The following is a 14,718-nucleotide window of genomic DNA, read 5'->3' as shown; positions in this document are numbered from 1 at the left end:
TTACGGATGCCACGCATATTTTTCTTATTCTTAATACTTAAAAAGTCTATTGACAGCTGAGCCTACGTTAACAGTATGGTTTCTGTCAAGGGTTAAAAATGACCTCATGAATGTACAGTGGACAAAGTAAAAGAATCTGAGGACAGCTGTGATAGGCATGTTGCAAAGAGAGCAGCTATTGTTCTCTGGCCCTTTGAACCCTCATTCAAGAAAGTCTTGTCTGTCTCAGATGTTTTCTATATTATGCCTTTTATTTGAAGGCTGATGATGTGGTTAAAGCGGATATGAACTCGACAAATTACAGCCCCTTAGAAGATTGCGTTAGCCTCTGCATCAGCAATAATTTGGTACACAACAGTGGACAGTACAGTGGCACATTATTGGGCATATTACCAGACGAGGAATGTGACATGTTGAAGATGGAAAGTTGTATTAACTGTAGTCAATCAATGACTGAAGTGTGTCAATTGACACATATTTACAACACATGTATTTATTTTGTAAATTAATTGTGAAAAAAAGTTTATTGTATTTCAAGTGTTGAAACTTAACTTTTGAGTTTTGAATATTCTGACACAATGACGTAGTACAACGAAGTACAGAGATATAGTAAATATCCAGAGCTGATGCCGTCATAGACTGAAATTATTTTTCTAAGCTATTGTTCTGTGTATTTCTACGATGGTACTAATGTGGCACGCATTCCCTTCCAACTGAGATGAACTCAGCAGGATATAATTTACAATAACATACTTCAGCATTTAGCCTTGGAAAGTCATGTGGCACTTGTCTGTGGTCCACCTTGGCCTGTCATCCTCCTGCCTGTAGAGCATGCATATTTGATGTTGGGCACATGATGTAACTGGTATTTTGAAGAGACATCTTTACTCTCTCCAGATGCCTTTTCTTGTTTGAGTGGCTCTGATTACAGAGTAGATATACGGTTTAGAGTAGACTCAGAGACTGGGTGTGTACTCTGCACTCACAGTCAGTCAGACACATGGGAACAATTACAGTGTGTTGAACGTCCTTGTATATGGAATAAGGCTGTTTCACAACATGTTCAAACTTCTACAAATGGGGAAGCATGAGCAAGAGGTAGTGAAGAAATAAAGTGGGGCAGGGAAAACAAAAAAATTTCGACATTCATTCACCTGTAAAACATATACCGGTATCCTCTTGGATTGCATGTGCTGCATATTCTAGAAATGATTATCTCATACCAGTCAAGGTACAACGCTATTTAACAATGGGGGGGGGGGGGGATGAAAGTCATCCCTGGCGTGAAACACTGGAGTGCCAATTAGTTATGACCCTTAAATGTCTTCACGGAGCACAGCCTTGATAGATATCATTGTATCAGGTTGACATTGAACAGACCACAGTGAGAAACGCAGCTAATCTCATAATGTGATAGTCCTGTCATAGTAGCCTTCACATGGGCCAGCTCTAACTGCAACTATAGACCGGCTTAATCCTTAACAATGCAATGCTGTTTTTCTTAGTTTGGGCCGCAAGATCATACATTGTCGTGTCGCCACGATTTTAGTTAAAGCTTGACAAACTTCAACTGGGGAAGTCTACGTATGAGACTGTCACTCATTCATCCGTCTCATTTGTCTGGCCGTTTGTATCAAAACCTGGTACTGAAACAAAATAAATCACTGTAACTGACTGTGTATGTCCTGTTTTGATAAATGAATGTGGTTTGATGATGGAAACTATACGCTAAAAACTCACTACAGAGTGGTGTTATTAGTCTTGACAACACCCTAATAGTGTCTTTGGTTGGAACAAAAACGTACAGATCCTTTTTGGCCCATTGGTTGACACTGCCAATGAAAACTGGTCAACTCATCTAGCCATTAATTGAATAAATGGTGTGTCCCTTTATATCAAACAGTCTAAAAGTGTTGAAGTCGAAATAAAGGATCGACTCCGAAAGACAGAGGGAGTTTTAAAGAGATGGAAAAGAATGATCAAGAGAAGTGGGGATCAGCAGATCTAAGGAACCACTGCTCTCTGGCCTTGAAAAGTATAGAAACAGAAATGTTCCACTATGTCAGTGGTGCCTTGCCGCTAACAGCCCCTTTTCTGCAACAACATATGAAGCAGAGGGGGAAAAACCATACCATCTGCTAGGACATTCCTAATCATTGGCAGACTTCCTTTATTGGCCGAATTCCTTGTAGCAACTGCTGATTTGTAAAAATGTGAACCCTTCCTCTCCAGCCTCAGCTATCATGTGGTGTGTAATGTAAAGGACATGTTTATGTATATATATATATAAATATATGTGAGTGTAAATGCTTTGTGGGCTAATAAGTCTTAATTGATTGTGGTGTTTCAGATGGAATTGCTGGACAAATTCCCAGTGGAAGGAGGCCAGAAAGACCCTAAGCGCAGGATCATTCCTTTCCTACCAGGTAAGAGTCAAACACACAGTGTCCCCCAAGGCTCTTTCACACACCTATACATAACACGCATACAACTGTGGCTTGTTTAGTGTGAACAGAGGAAGAACTATTTTGATGTTAAATTAAGTAATTTGTCAAAAAAATGTGAGGGTTTGCTGCTTTGTCCTATTTATATTAATACCTTTTGGGTTTTGGACCGTTGGTTGGACGAAGATAAAAAAAAATGTATCCACTTATCTAGAAAACTTACACTTTTAATTGTTTGTGGCAGACCTACTTATGATAAGATGTTGCCAAAACATGCACATAACCAAACACAAAGAATGGTGAACTCCTGGATTATCAATTCAATCACTCTGTATTTCCCCCTCGCTGTATAGCGTTGCGTCTTTACCTCATTCTTGACTTCTCCATCACACACATTTGCAGGCAAAGGGTTAAAATGTGGACAACAATGACTCACTCGCAGGCTGTAAATTAACTGAGAGAAGCAAAATATGTTTCACAAAAAAAAGAACCAACCTGAACAAACTGCTGCAACCATCATTGGCCTTAAACTAACTTTCTGAATGAAGAAATGATCATTTTACATCTGATCTTTAAACATTCACCTGACTAAGCATATAGCCTATACATTGACAATTATACAGAGTCTTGTTGGAGCCTTCGGGGGAAACATTACATGTCTTCCAATTTCACCTGAGAATACTCTGTGATCATAAAACTAAATGGTTCCAATGCCTAACATTCATTATGAGCTGTTTTCTTGGTTGAGCTGCACTTTTGTCCCGGCTGACTCCTCATCTTGTGTAAAGCCTGACTGGCCAAAACAATGGTTTCTTCTTTTTAGTTTACATTACTCTCTTACAAGTACAAGTGGCAATGAAGTTTGTTTGGAATAAGGGCTTTGGGTGTGCATAACAAACTTTTTAAATAGTTGGAGATTAAGATCCCGCTGAAAGTAATCCTTTATGAGAGTTTGGAGGAAAGCCTCACCCAAAGACCCCACCCACATCTCCCCTACCAGGAGAGTGGGGGATAGGATTTTTTTTTTTGTGGCAATGCAGGTCTGGAACTCATTGAGAGAATACACACACAACACACACACATTCAGAATGTTTGATGGACTCTGAGTAGGAGGAGGGAAGAAAGATAGAAAAACACTGCTGTCCATTCTATCCCCTGCAATCCCTTTCTATGTCAGATAAACATGCTGACCATGGATACTATAATCAATTCTTGTTTACATTAAACACTGTCTACTTCCTCCCTGCTTTTATGTTTGCACCCTGATATTCTAGATATTCTCTTAAATGTCTGTCTACTTCGAGTGAAGCTCTGAGTGTTGGTAGAGGCTTTCACTCCTGATTCAGCATTAAAGTGTCCCAGAGGACGGAACCAAACTGCTCCAAATGTTAAAGACACACAGACATGGTACCATCTAGGAATGCTACTTTGAAACTATCACACAATTTTGTCACACAATCATACTTCCAACATTATTCAGTGCCTGCATATATTGAGGTTTTAAGAGAATCTCAGGTCAGGTCAGGTCATGCACCGCTCTGAGATGCATTCCAAGCCAACATTTGCCTGATTTGCAGAATAATTTTACTGACCGCCAAGAAAATCCTTCACTGACAAAGTAAAAGTCGGGCCCGTTGGCTGAGACCAACCTAACAAGGCACGGAAGTGGTTTTCCCTTCACGGTTTGGTTTGTTCAAGGCCCTGAGCTGTTTTTACTTCTTTGGTATCTCCACATCAGCAAAGTGGCTTGTCTGCATTTGTGGATAGTGCAGAATTTCCGCTGCCTTTTTTTTTGCTCGGTGGACACGTCAAAAGCTTTGCTGCTGCATTTTCATTCTTTGCTGCGGCGACGACTAAAAAAATACGTATCAAGAATAAGATAACATTTATAGCAGTTTTAGGGCTAATACTGTATCCTAAGAAGATTCTAAAACTTGGCTATTTAAACCCATAACTTGTTCTTTTTTTTATCCAAAGACCATTTTTCATCTGACGAGCATGGTGCTAAATTAATTTTGATAGGTTCATACATGACATTGAGATAAAACTGATGAATGTGATGTTCACCCTACAGCCCTGAGCGATGCTCTTTAAGGCAGTGCCAGCAGGTCAGCCTTTGAAAAAGAGCCAATACCAATTTTCTGAAGTTGTGGTTGTTAAACTATGAGTCAAAACCCAAGATGGAATGGAAAATGGAAAAGCGATCATTGCTCTTGCCTACTTGAATGTGGTGTACCAGTAGCAGGCTTGTGGAGTTGTGTCTGCCCTTAGACAGCAACTTGCCTACGAACACAGTAATTAAAACACACGGACGGCTCATTCTTTAAAGTTCCACACATGCCTTGCTGCAGTGATATCTAGAGCCTTTTGGGGCATTTCTCTTGAGACGAGCTCAAGTGAAGTCTTATAACGAGTGTTAAGTCAAGTTCCAGCTCTTGTAGGAGCACGTCTTAAGTCATTTAAGACAATTGCAAGTCAGTTTAGTAAGACAGCAAGTATCGCGTCTTGTCTTGCATTGACTAGAGCCTTCCTCGTACAAAACGTGGCAATTGACTCCAAGTCAAGTCTTTCAAAAGCAAGTTTCAAGTCATCTCAACTTATTCAAGAAATGTTCTGGTCAAGTCTCATGTTTGTAATAAAAAAGTATTTCCATTCACAGGTTTTGTCAAAGGCAAAGTCCTTTCAATGCATAGACCTAATAATTAGATATCAAATAAGTTTTAAATGTAACTTTTTAATTTTTCATGGATTTTTACAAGGTCAAACCTATTTTTTTCTTCCTTAACTCTCAACCCAAGGAGTCAAGTATCACTGTAGTCAAGTCCAATATAAGTCCTCACTTTTGTGACCGAGTCTACTTCTTGGTGTTAAGGTGTTATATAATGGTTTTAGCTACTCAAAACTCTTTCCAAATAGCCAAAATAGGGTGAATATACCGGAGGAATTCATGTGTGGTGAGTCCAGGGATTAAGAGGTGAGCGCCGAGAAGAGCTTTCTGTATGCAAAGTGTGCAACAAAGACCCTCTCTGTGTTCCCATGTCTATCTGTCTCTTCTCTCCATCTAACTCCCTCACTCTCCTCAAGAAATAAAAGTTGTTTGATACCCTTGGTCACTGCTGGCTATAAGATTTGCCATGAAGTCTACCCTGCCTCAGCCATGGCTCCAAGACAGCACTTATCCTCCCCTCCCTCCTTCCTCGCCAAACAAACCCTTTTTTTTCCGGCTGCACCCATGCTGCCCTGCATACAGAGTGGGCAGTGTTGAGTCAGTGCTTCTCTCCTGACCCCTGAGAGCTTTGGAAAACCGTCAAGAAAGCTTTCTGTTTGAGGAGTGACGAGGAGAGGAAAGGAAGAAAAAGACAGAGAGGAGGAGGGGAATTACTGTAGGCGACTTTCAAAACTCTTTAGCTGTTGTGAGCTGTCCAGACAGTGTGTCCTTTCGGCTGCTAACACCTAACACTTGCCAAACACCTTAGATATTTGGAATGTCATCTCTCATTCTTAATAAAGTAAATCTCCTTTTTAATAGTCTCCCTTGCATAGTGCTATACTGTTCTCTTGAAATTAGGCTGGTCAGGCCATGTTGTCAATGAACACTGTCCTGAGGTCACTTCTGTTGTGATTTGGCACTAAATAGAATAAAGAAGAAGAACAAAATAATCTCCAGCCATGCTAGTGGCTCTGTGGAGGCTGTAATGCTCATGTTTTGAGGTATTCCTCAAAATAATTAAATGATATGCTGCTTTGTAGTTTTTATGCTACTGCCTTTACCTGTAGTTCGTTTACATATAAGGCCTTTACAAAAACATATGCTATAAAAGGCAAGGCAAGGCAAGGCAAGTTTATTTGTATAGCACATTTCAACAACAAGGTAATTCAAAGTGCTTCACATAAAACCATTAAAAGCATCAAAACATAAGGCAAAAGAAAAGGAGATTTAAAAACAATTTAAAAAACAGTGTAAGAAATCAAATTCAGTCATAAAAAGTAGAGGAGATTTAAAACATACATTGAAACAATAATTGAAGTAGCCAAGGCCTCTGCTCTGGACCTGTCCTCTGCTACTTTCTTTTAAACTTCGCCCGTTATCAACGATTCATCGGTTAACTCAAGATTTGCGCTCTCGTACAGAAACTCCGTCGAGGATACTCTAAGCAGAGATATCATGTTTTTTCACTGGACGCTACCCACAATCCTGGTGTCCGGAGACTTGATGTCTTGATAAGGTAATTTTCACAAAAAGTAGAGGAGATTTAAAACATACATTGAAACAATAATTGAAGTAGCCAAGGCCTCTGCTCTGGACCTGTCCTCTGCTACTTTCTTTTAAACTTCGCCCGTTATCAACGATTCATCGGTTAACTCAAGATTTGCGCTCTCGTACAGAAACTCCGTCGAGGATACTCTAAGCAGAGATATCATGTTTTTTCACTGGACGCTACCCACAATCCTGGTGTCCGGAGACTTGATGTCTTGATAAGGTAATTTTCACAAAAAGTAGAGGAGATTTAAAACATACATTGAAACAATAATTGAAGTAGCCAAGGCCTCTGCTCTGGACCTGTCCTCTGCTACTTTCTTTTAAACTTCGCCCGTTATCAACGATTCATCGGTTAACTCAAGATTTGCGCTCTCGTACAGAAACTCCGTCGAGGATACTCTAAGCAGAGATATCATGTTTTTTCACTGGACGCTACCCACAATCCTGGTGTCCGGAGACTTGATGTCTTGATAAGGTAATTTTCACATGTCTCCCTGAGACATTACGCTGCACGCAATCAAGCATACACTGCCGCAATTCTGCAATTACTTGCACACAAACCACGTCAGGAAAAGATCTCTGCCGATCTGCGTTTTATAGTGTACGCCTTGCACGAACTCGGTCCCGGAGGAAATGGCGATATATTGTGCAGTCCTTTTAAAACCATTAAAAGCATCAAAACATAAGGCGAAAAGGAGATTTAACAGCAATTAAGAACAGTGTAAGAAATAAAATGCAATAGTAAAATGCAGAAATGCAGGAAATTGATTAATATATTAATTGAATGTGGTTCAATTAAAGGCAGCAGCAAACAGAAAAGTCTTCAATCTTGATTTAAATGAGCTGAGGGTCTCAGCAGACCTGCAGCTTTCTGGGACTTTGTTCCAGATATGTGGAGCAACAAAACTGAACGCTGCTTCTCCATGTTTAGTTCTGACTCTGGGAACAGATAGTAGACCGGTCCCAGACGACCTGAGGGGTCGGGATGGTTCGTAAGGCAGCAGCAGATCAGAGATGTATTTTGGCCCTAAACCATTCAGTGCTTTGTAAACCAACAGTAGGATTTTAAAGTCAATTCTTTGTTGGACAGGAAGCCAGTGCAAAGACATCAGAACTGGGGTGATATGATCCACCCTCCTGGTCTTAGTGAGGACTCGAGCTGCAGCGTTCTGAATCAGCTGCAGCTTTCTGACGGACTTTTTACAGAGACCTGTAAACACACCGTTACAGTAGTCCAGTCTGCTGAAGATAAATGCGTGGACAAGTTTTTCCAAATCCTGTTGAGACATAAGTCCTCTAATCCTTGATATATTCTTCAGGTGATAGTAGGCTGATTTTGTAATTGTCTTTATATGGCTGTTCAGGTTGAGGTCTGAATCCATAACTACACCTAGATTTCTGGCTTGGTTTGTGGGTTTTAACATCAGTGACTGAAGCTGAGCGGTGATTTTCAATTGTTCATCCTTGGTACCAAAAACAATTACTTCTGTTTTATCTTTGTTTAATTGAAGAAAATTCTGGCACATCCAGATGTTTATTTGTTCAATGCAGTTACCCAGCCCTTGTATGGGATTATAGTCCCCTGGTGACATCGTTATGTAGATTTGTGTGTCGTCTGCATAGTTATGATAACACACTTTGTTGCGTTCCATAATCTGAGCTAGTGGAAGCATGTAGATGTTGAACAGAAGAGGCCCCAGTATTGAACCTTGGGGAACACCACATGTCATTTTAGTCAGCTCTGATGTGTAATCAGCTACAGACACAAAGTATTCTCTGTCCTTCAAGTAGGATTCAAACCAGTTAAGTGCCGTGCCAGAGAGTCCCACCCAGATGTTTAGTCTTTCTAGGAGTATGGCATGGTCGACCGTGTCGAATGCAGCACTGAGATCCAGTAACACTAAGACTGAACTTCTGCCATTGTCTATGTTTAAGTGGATGTCGTTGAAAACCTTAACAAGAGCAGTTTCAGTGCTGTGGTGCTGTCGAAAGCCTGACTGGAAAACATCAAAGCAGTTATTTACGGCCAAGAAGTTGGTCAGCTGTTGGAAAACCGCTTTTTCAATTATTTTACTTAAAAATGGGAGGTTTGATATTGGCCTATAATTTTTCATCGTTGCGGAGTCTAAACTAGCCTTCTTTAGGAGCGGTTTAATAACTGCTGTTTTTAGGGCTTGTGGGAAGACACCTGAGAGAAGGGATGTGTTTACAATATGTAAGAGATCAGTGGTCATGCAGTTTGAAATATTTTTGAAAAAGTGTGTTGGTAGAATATCCAAGCAGCAGGAGGATGACTTCAGATGTTGTATAATGTCTTCTAGGCTTCTACGGTCGATTGAGTGAAATTGTGTCATGATATTTGAATGGATGTTATTCAGAGATCGGGACAACACATATCCTGTGGTTGGTGTGGAGGCACTGACTGCTTGTCTAATTTTCTGAATTTTGTCAGTAAAAAAGGAGGCAAATTGATTGCATGCCCAGGTGGATTGGAGCTCAGCAGCTACCGACACTGGAGGGTTTGTTAGCCTGTCGACGGTTGCAAATAAGGCGCGTGTATTGTTCTTGTTTTTGGTTATGATGTCAGAGAAGAATGACTGCCTTGCATTTCTAAGTTCCAAATTATAATTGCGAAGTCTCTCTTTATAGATGTCACAGTGAACCTGGAGATTAGTTTTTCGCCACCTGCGCTCAGCTTTCCGACACTCTCGTTTCTCTATTTTGACCAGCGTAGCATTTGTCCAAGGAGATCTTTGCTTACCCGAGACAACCTTCACTTTAGTGGGTGCAATGGCATCAATAATATTTTTAACTTTAAAATTGAAGCCATCTACAAGCTCATTGACTGAGAGGCAAGAGAGGGCTGGTGTGGAGGAGAACTTCTGAATAAATAGTTCACTGGTGTTTTCAGAGATGTAACGCTTTGTCACAACCTTGGTTTGGACATTTGTGTGCAAGGAGATTGCACTCTCAAAGAAAACACAGAAATGATCAGAGAGTGCAACATCAGTCACAGCAACCTTGGAAATGTTTACACCTTTGGTGATGATTAGGTCCAGAGTGTGCCCCTTGTTGTGGGTGCGTCCTGTCACATGCTGAGTCAGATCATAGTTATCAAGGACACCACATAGTTCTATATAATCTCTGTCCTGGGGATTATCAACATGGATATTGAAATCACCAACAATAACAACACAGTCAAAATCAATACAGATTACAGACAGCAGTTCAGTAAACTCATCAAAGAAGGTTGCACAGTATTTAGGTGGTCTGTAAATGTTTAGGAATAGAGATTGAGTGGAATTCAGAGCCACATATTCAAAAGAACCAAAATGACCAAAGGACATCTGCTTGCATTGAAGAGAATCATTAAATAAAATAGCAACTCCACCTCCTTTCTTATGCGCTCTTGTTTCGCTCATGAAACTGAAGTTGGGAGGTGTTGATTCAATAAGAACAGCTGCACTGTTATCTTGATTTAACCAAGTTTCAGTTAAAAACAAAATGTCCAGTTTGTGCCCAACAATAAAATCATTGATTAAAAATGTTTTTCCTGACAGAGACCTGACATTTAATAAAGCTAAGTTTAATGTGGTTAAAGCTTTCTTTGCCCAATTTATTTGGACAGGCTGACGAGGAATGTATGCTAAGTTTGATAAGTTAGCATGTTTACTATTGTTTCTTCGCAGCCTCACCTTTCTTTTTCTATAAAAGTGCAAGTAAAAGTCTTGAATTAAAAGTGTTACGATGGAATAATCTCAAAGATGTTCACTTAAATAACTGCCTGTTCAGTCTCTATCTGTTGCTGCATGAAGAAACACAACGGTGAGTGAGCCCTCAGTATTAAGCTAACTAAGGGTTCGTAGCAACATTACTACGAAACATCAAGTCAAGTTAAGATTGTAACTTTAAGTAAAAGTACAGAAGTATCATCAGCAAACAGTATATACATATACGTATATATAAAGTACCAAATGTAAAAGTACTCATTATGTCAAATGGCTCCTTTCAGAGTGATATGTTATCATAGAATATTATATTATTCTGTTTTTAATCACTAACAAATACATGTAAGTGTCACGGGAGTTCACAGATAGGACCCAAACGCAAGACCACAGGAGACAGAAGTGAATGTTAAACAGGTTTTATTCATAGACAGGTGGGTGCAGGTGTGGAGCCCGTGGTCCGACACCCGAGTGGCAGATCGACAGTGTGATGTCCCGTGGCTCGACACTGGAGAGTTGACAGATCGATGGTGTGAGTCCCGTGGCTCGACACTGGAGGGCTGGTGAGTTGACGGCGTGAAGTCCCGTGGCTCGATACTGGAGTCGACAGAGTGTAATCCGTAGACCACAACGAGAGCAGAGCGGCGGAGCGCATCCACAAACACAAGGAGGGCAGAGCGGCGGAGTGTAATCCACAGACACAAGGAGGGCAGAGGAGCGGAGTGTAATCCACAGACACAAGGCGGGCAGAGGAGCCACGGGGTTTCAGCGGGAGAAGACGGTACGACCTGACACTCCCAGACTGCAGGACCAGAGTTTATATAGTGGCAGGCTACTCATTAAGGGGCCCTGAGTCTGGTGTGTCAGGCTGCAGGAGGTGATCAGCTTGAGTGTCCTCAGCCATGCACGATTAAGGGTGCGGCCCTGGGAGGTGTCTGAAGGCAGAGGACAAACAGAGCACATGGCACACCACAACAGACAGGGGAATCCTGGATCCTGACAGTACCCCCCCCTTAAGGCACGGATTCCAGACGTAACCCAAGACCCAACACAGGGCGGGTGGAGGGGGTCCGGAGGAGGGATGTCCCCACAGCTATAAGGCCGACTAGGGTGGGCGGCGGGGGTCCGGAGGAGGGGTGACAGGATCTGACCCGCCACGGGGCCGCCGAAGAGCGTCGGCCCCCGGTGCTCCGGCGGCCGGCCGGGAGGGCAGAAGGGCTCCGGACACGGGTGCTCCGGCGGGCGGCCGGGCGGGCGGAAGGGCTCTGGAGAATAGGATGCTGGTGCCGCAGTGGCAGGTACTGGAGGTCTCTGCTGCTCCGCGACGGCAGCGGGCACTGGAGGCCGCTGCTGCTCAGAGACGGCAGCGGGCACTGGAGGTCGCTGCCGCTCAGAGACGGCAACTGGAGGTCGTTGCGCCTCTGGGACGGCGGCCGGGTGTGGGAGAGGCTGCGGCACGGAGGCGGCGACAGGAACTGGAGCGGACTGCGGCGCTGAGGCGGCAGGAACTGGAGCGGGCTGCGGCGCTGAGGCGGCAGGAACTGAAGCGGGCTGCGGCGTAGAGGTGGCAGCGGCAGGAACTAGAGCTGGCGCTGCGGCGGCAGGAACTGGAGCGGGCTGCGGCGTAGAGGCGGCAGCAACTGGAGCTGGCGCTGCGGCGGCAGGAACTGGCGTAGAGGCGGCCGCGGCAGGAACTGGAGCTGGCGCTGCGGCGGGAACTGGGACTGCGGCGGCAGGAACTGGAGCTGCGGCGGCAGGAACTGGCGCGGCGGCGGCAGGAGCTGGAGCTGGCCCTGCGGCGGCAGGAACTGGCGCTGCGGCGGCAGGAACTGGAGCTGCGGCGGCAGGAACTGGAGCTGGCCCTGCGGCGGCAGGAACTGGAGCTGCGGCGGCAGGAACTGGAGCTGCGGCGGCAGGAACTGGAGCTGCGGCGGCAGGAACTGGAGCTGCGGCGGCAGGAACTGGAGCTGCGGCGGCAGGAACTGGAGCTGCGGCGGCAGGAACTGGAGCTGCGGTGGCAGGACCAGCGAGCGGCTCTGGCTCCGCGGCCGCGAGGTCCGGGGATAGCTGCGGCTCCGAGACCACAGCTGGGACTGGAGGTCGCTGCTGCTCCGGGACGGCAGCGGCAGGACCTGGAGGTCGCTGCTGCTCCGGGATGACAGCGGCGGGAACTGGAGGTCGCTGCTGCTCCGGGATGACAGCGGCGGGAACTGGAGGTCGCTGCTGATCTGGGACGGCAGCGGCGGGAGCTGGAGGTCGCTGCTGCACTGCGACGGCAGCGGCGGGACCGGGAGGTTGCTGCTGCTCCGGGACGGCAGCGGCGGAAACTGGAGGTCGCTGCTGCTCCGGGACGGCAGCGGCGGGACCTGGCGGTTGCTGCTGCTCCGGGACGGTGGCGGCGGGAACTGGAGGTCGCTGCTGCACTGCGACTGCGACGGCCGGGACTGGAGGTCGCTGCTGCTCTGGGATGACAGCGGCGGGAACTGGAGGTTGCTGCTGCTCCGGGATGACAGCGGCGGGAACTGGAGGTCGCTGCTGCACTGCGACGGCGGCGGCCGGGACTGGAGGTCGCTGCTGCACTGCGACGGCGGCGGCCGGGACTGGAGGTCGCTGCTGCTCCAAGACGGCAGCGGCGGGAACTGGGGGTCGCTGCTGCACTGCGACGGCGGCCGGGACTGGAGGTCGCAGCGGTACGGAGACGGCGGCGGCCGGGACTGGCGCAAGCTGTGCCGCAGAGGCGGTAGGAACCGGAGCTGGCTGTGGTGAAGAGGTGACAGGAACAGGAGCTGGCTGCAATGCAGTCTGACTACGGGGAGCCGGAGTCGACCGGGCCACCGAGTGTTCCGCTACCCTTGCATGGCTCCGTCTCCGGCTGAGAAGGTGCTTGACCCTATACTCAGAGTTCCCCAGAGGGTCAAAAACTCTCATCAGAGCAGTCACAAAGTCCACATACCCCACAGTATTAGGCTGGTCGCTGCTCACTGTGTACATGGCCCAGTCCAAAGCCCTTCCCCGCAGTAAGCAGACCACGTAAGACACCTTGGACCTGTCTGAGGCGAAAGTCAGGGGCTGTCGGTCAAACACCCGTTGGCATAGCACCAGGAAGCCTTGACACTTCCCCAGTGTCCCATCATAGGGACTCGGAGCCGGCACGGGGGATTCCCAGACCGGCGGAGCGAGGACAGGCGGGAATAGTGCGGGTGCTGGAACTGGTGGAGACTTGACTGTCCGGGCTAGTTCCTGCCCGCACCCGCCAACCCGAGAAACCTCAGCAGCGAAACGTCTCATCTTCGCCAGGGAACGTCTCGTCTCCTCCAGCAGCCTGGTAGTGCTGTACAGCGCAGCTGCTCCTGTGGTTGCTGGGTCCCCCTCAGAGACCTCAGCTTCCATGGATTGCAGGGCTTGACGCATCTCCATGAGCCTCTGCTGGTGTGCCTCCAGCTGCGTGCTATATCCGGCCAGCGTAGCTGCTCCTGTGGTTGCTGGGTCCATTATGGTCAGGTCGTTCTGTCACGGGAGTTCACAGATAGGACCCAAACGCAAGACCACAGGAGACAGAAGTGAATGTTAAACAGGTTTTATTCATAGACAGGTGGGTGCAGGTGTGGAGCCCGTGGTCCGACACCCGAGTGGCAGATCGACAGTGTGATGTCCCGTGGCTCGACACTGGAGAGTTGACAGATCGATGGTGTGAGTCCCGTGGCTCGACACTGGAGGGCTGGTGAGTTGACGGCGTGAAGTCCCGTGGCTCGATACTGGAGTCGACAGAGTGTAATCCGTAGACCACAACGAGAGCAGAGCGGCGGAGCGCATCCACAAACACAAGGAGGGCAGAGCGGCGGAGTGTAATCCACAGACACAAGGAGGGCAGAGGAGCGGAGTGTAATCCACAGACACAAGGCGGGCAGAGGAGCCACGGGGTTTCAGCGGGAGAAGACGGTACGACCTGACACTCCCAGACTGCAGGACCAGAGTTTATATAGTGGCAGGCTACTCATTAAGGGGCCCTGAGTCTGGTGTGTCAGGCTGCAGGAGGTGATCAGCTTGAGTGTCCTCAGCCATGCACGATTAAGGGTGCGGCCCTGGGAGGTGTCTGAAGGCAGAGGACAAACAGAGCACATGGCACACCACAACAGACAGGGGAATCCTGGATCCTGACAGTAAGAGCATTTAATGGAGCCAATTTCAGATACTTTGTATACAGGGTATATAGATAAATATACTACTGCATGATAGGGCGGATACTGACTTTGACCCCAGGTCAAAGTCAGTGGTCAAAGTACAGAGG

This window comes from Melanostigma gelatinosum, assembly GCF_949748355.1.
Source record: "Melanostigma gelatinosum genome assembly, chromosome: 14".
Lineage (NCBI taxonomy): Eukaryota > Metazoa > Chordata > Actinopteri > Perciformes > Zoarcidae > Melanostigma > Melanostigma gelatinosum.
Note: the sequence above shows the minus strand (reverse complement) of the source record.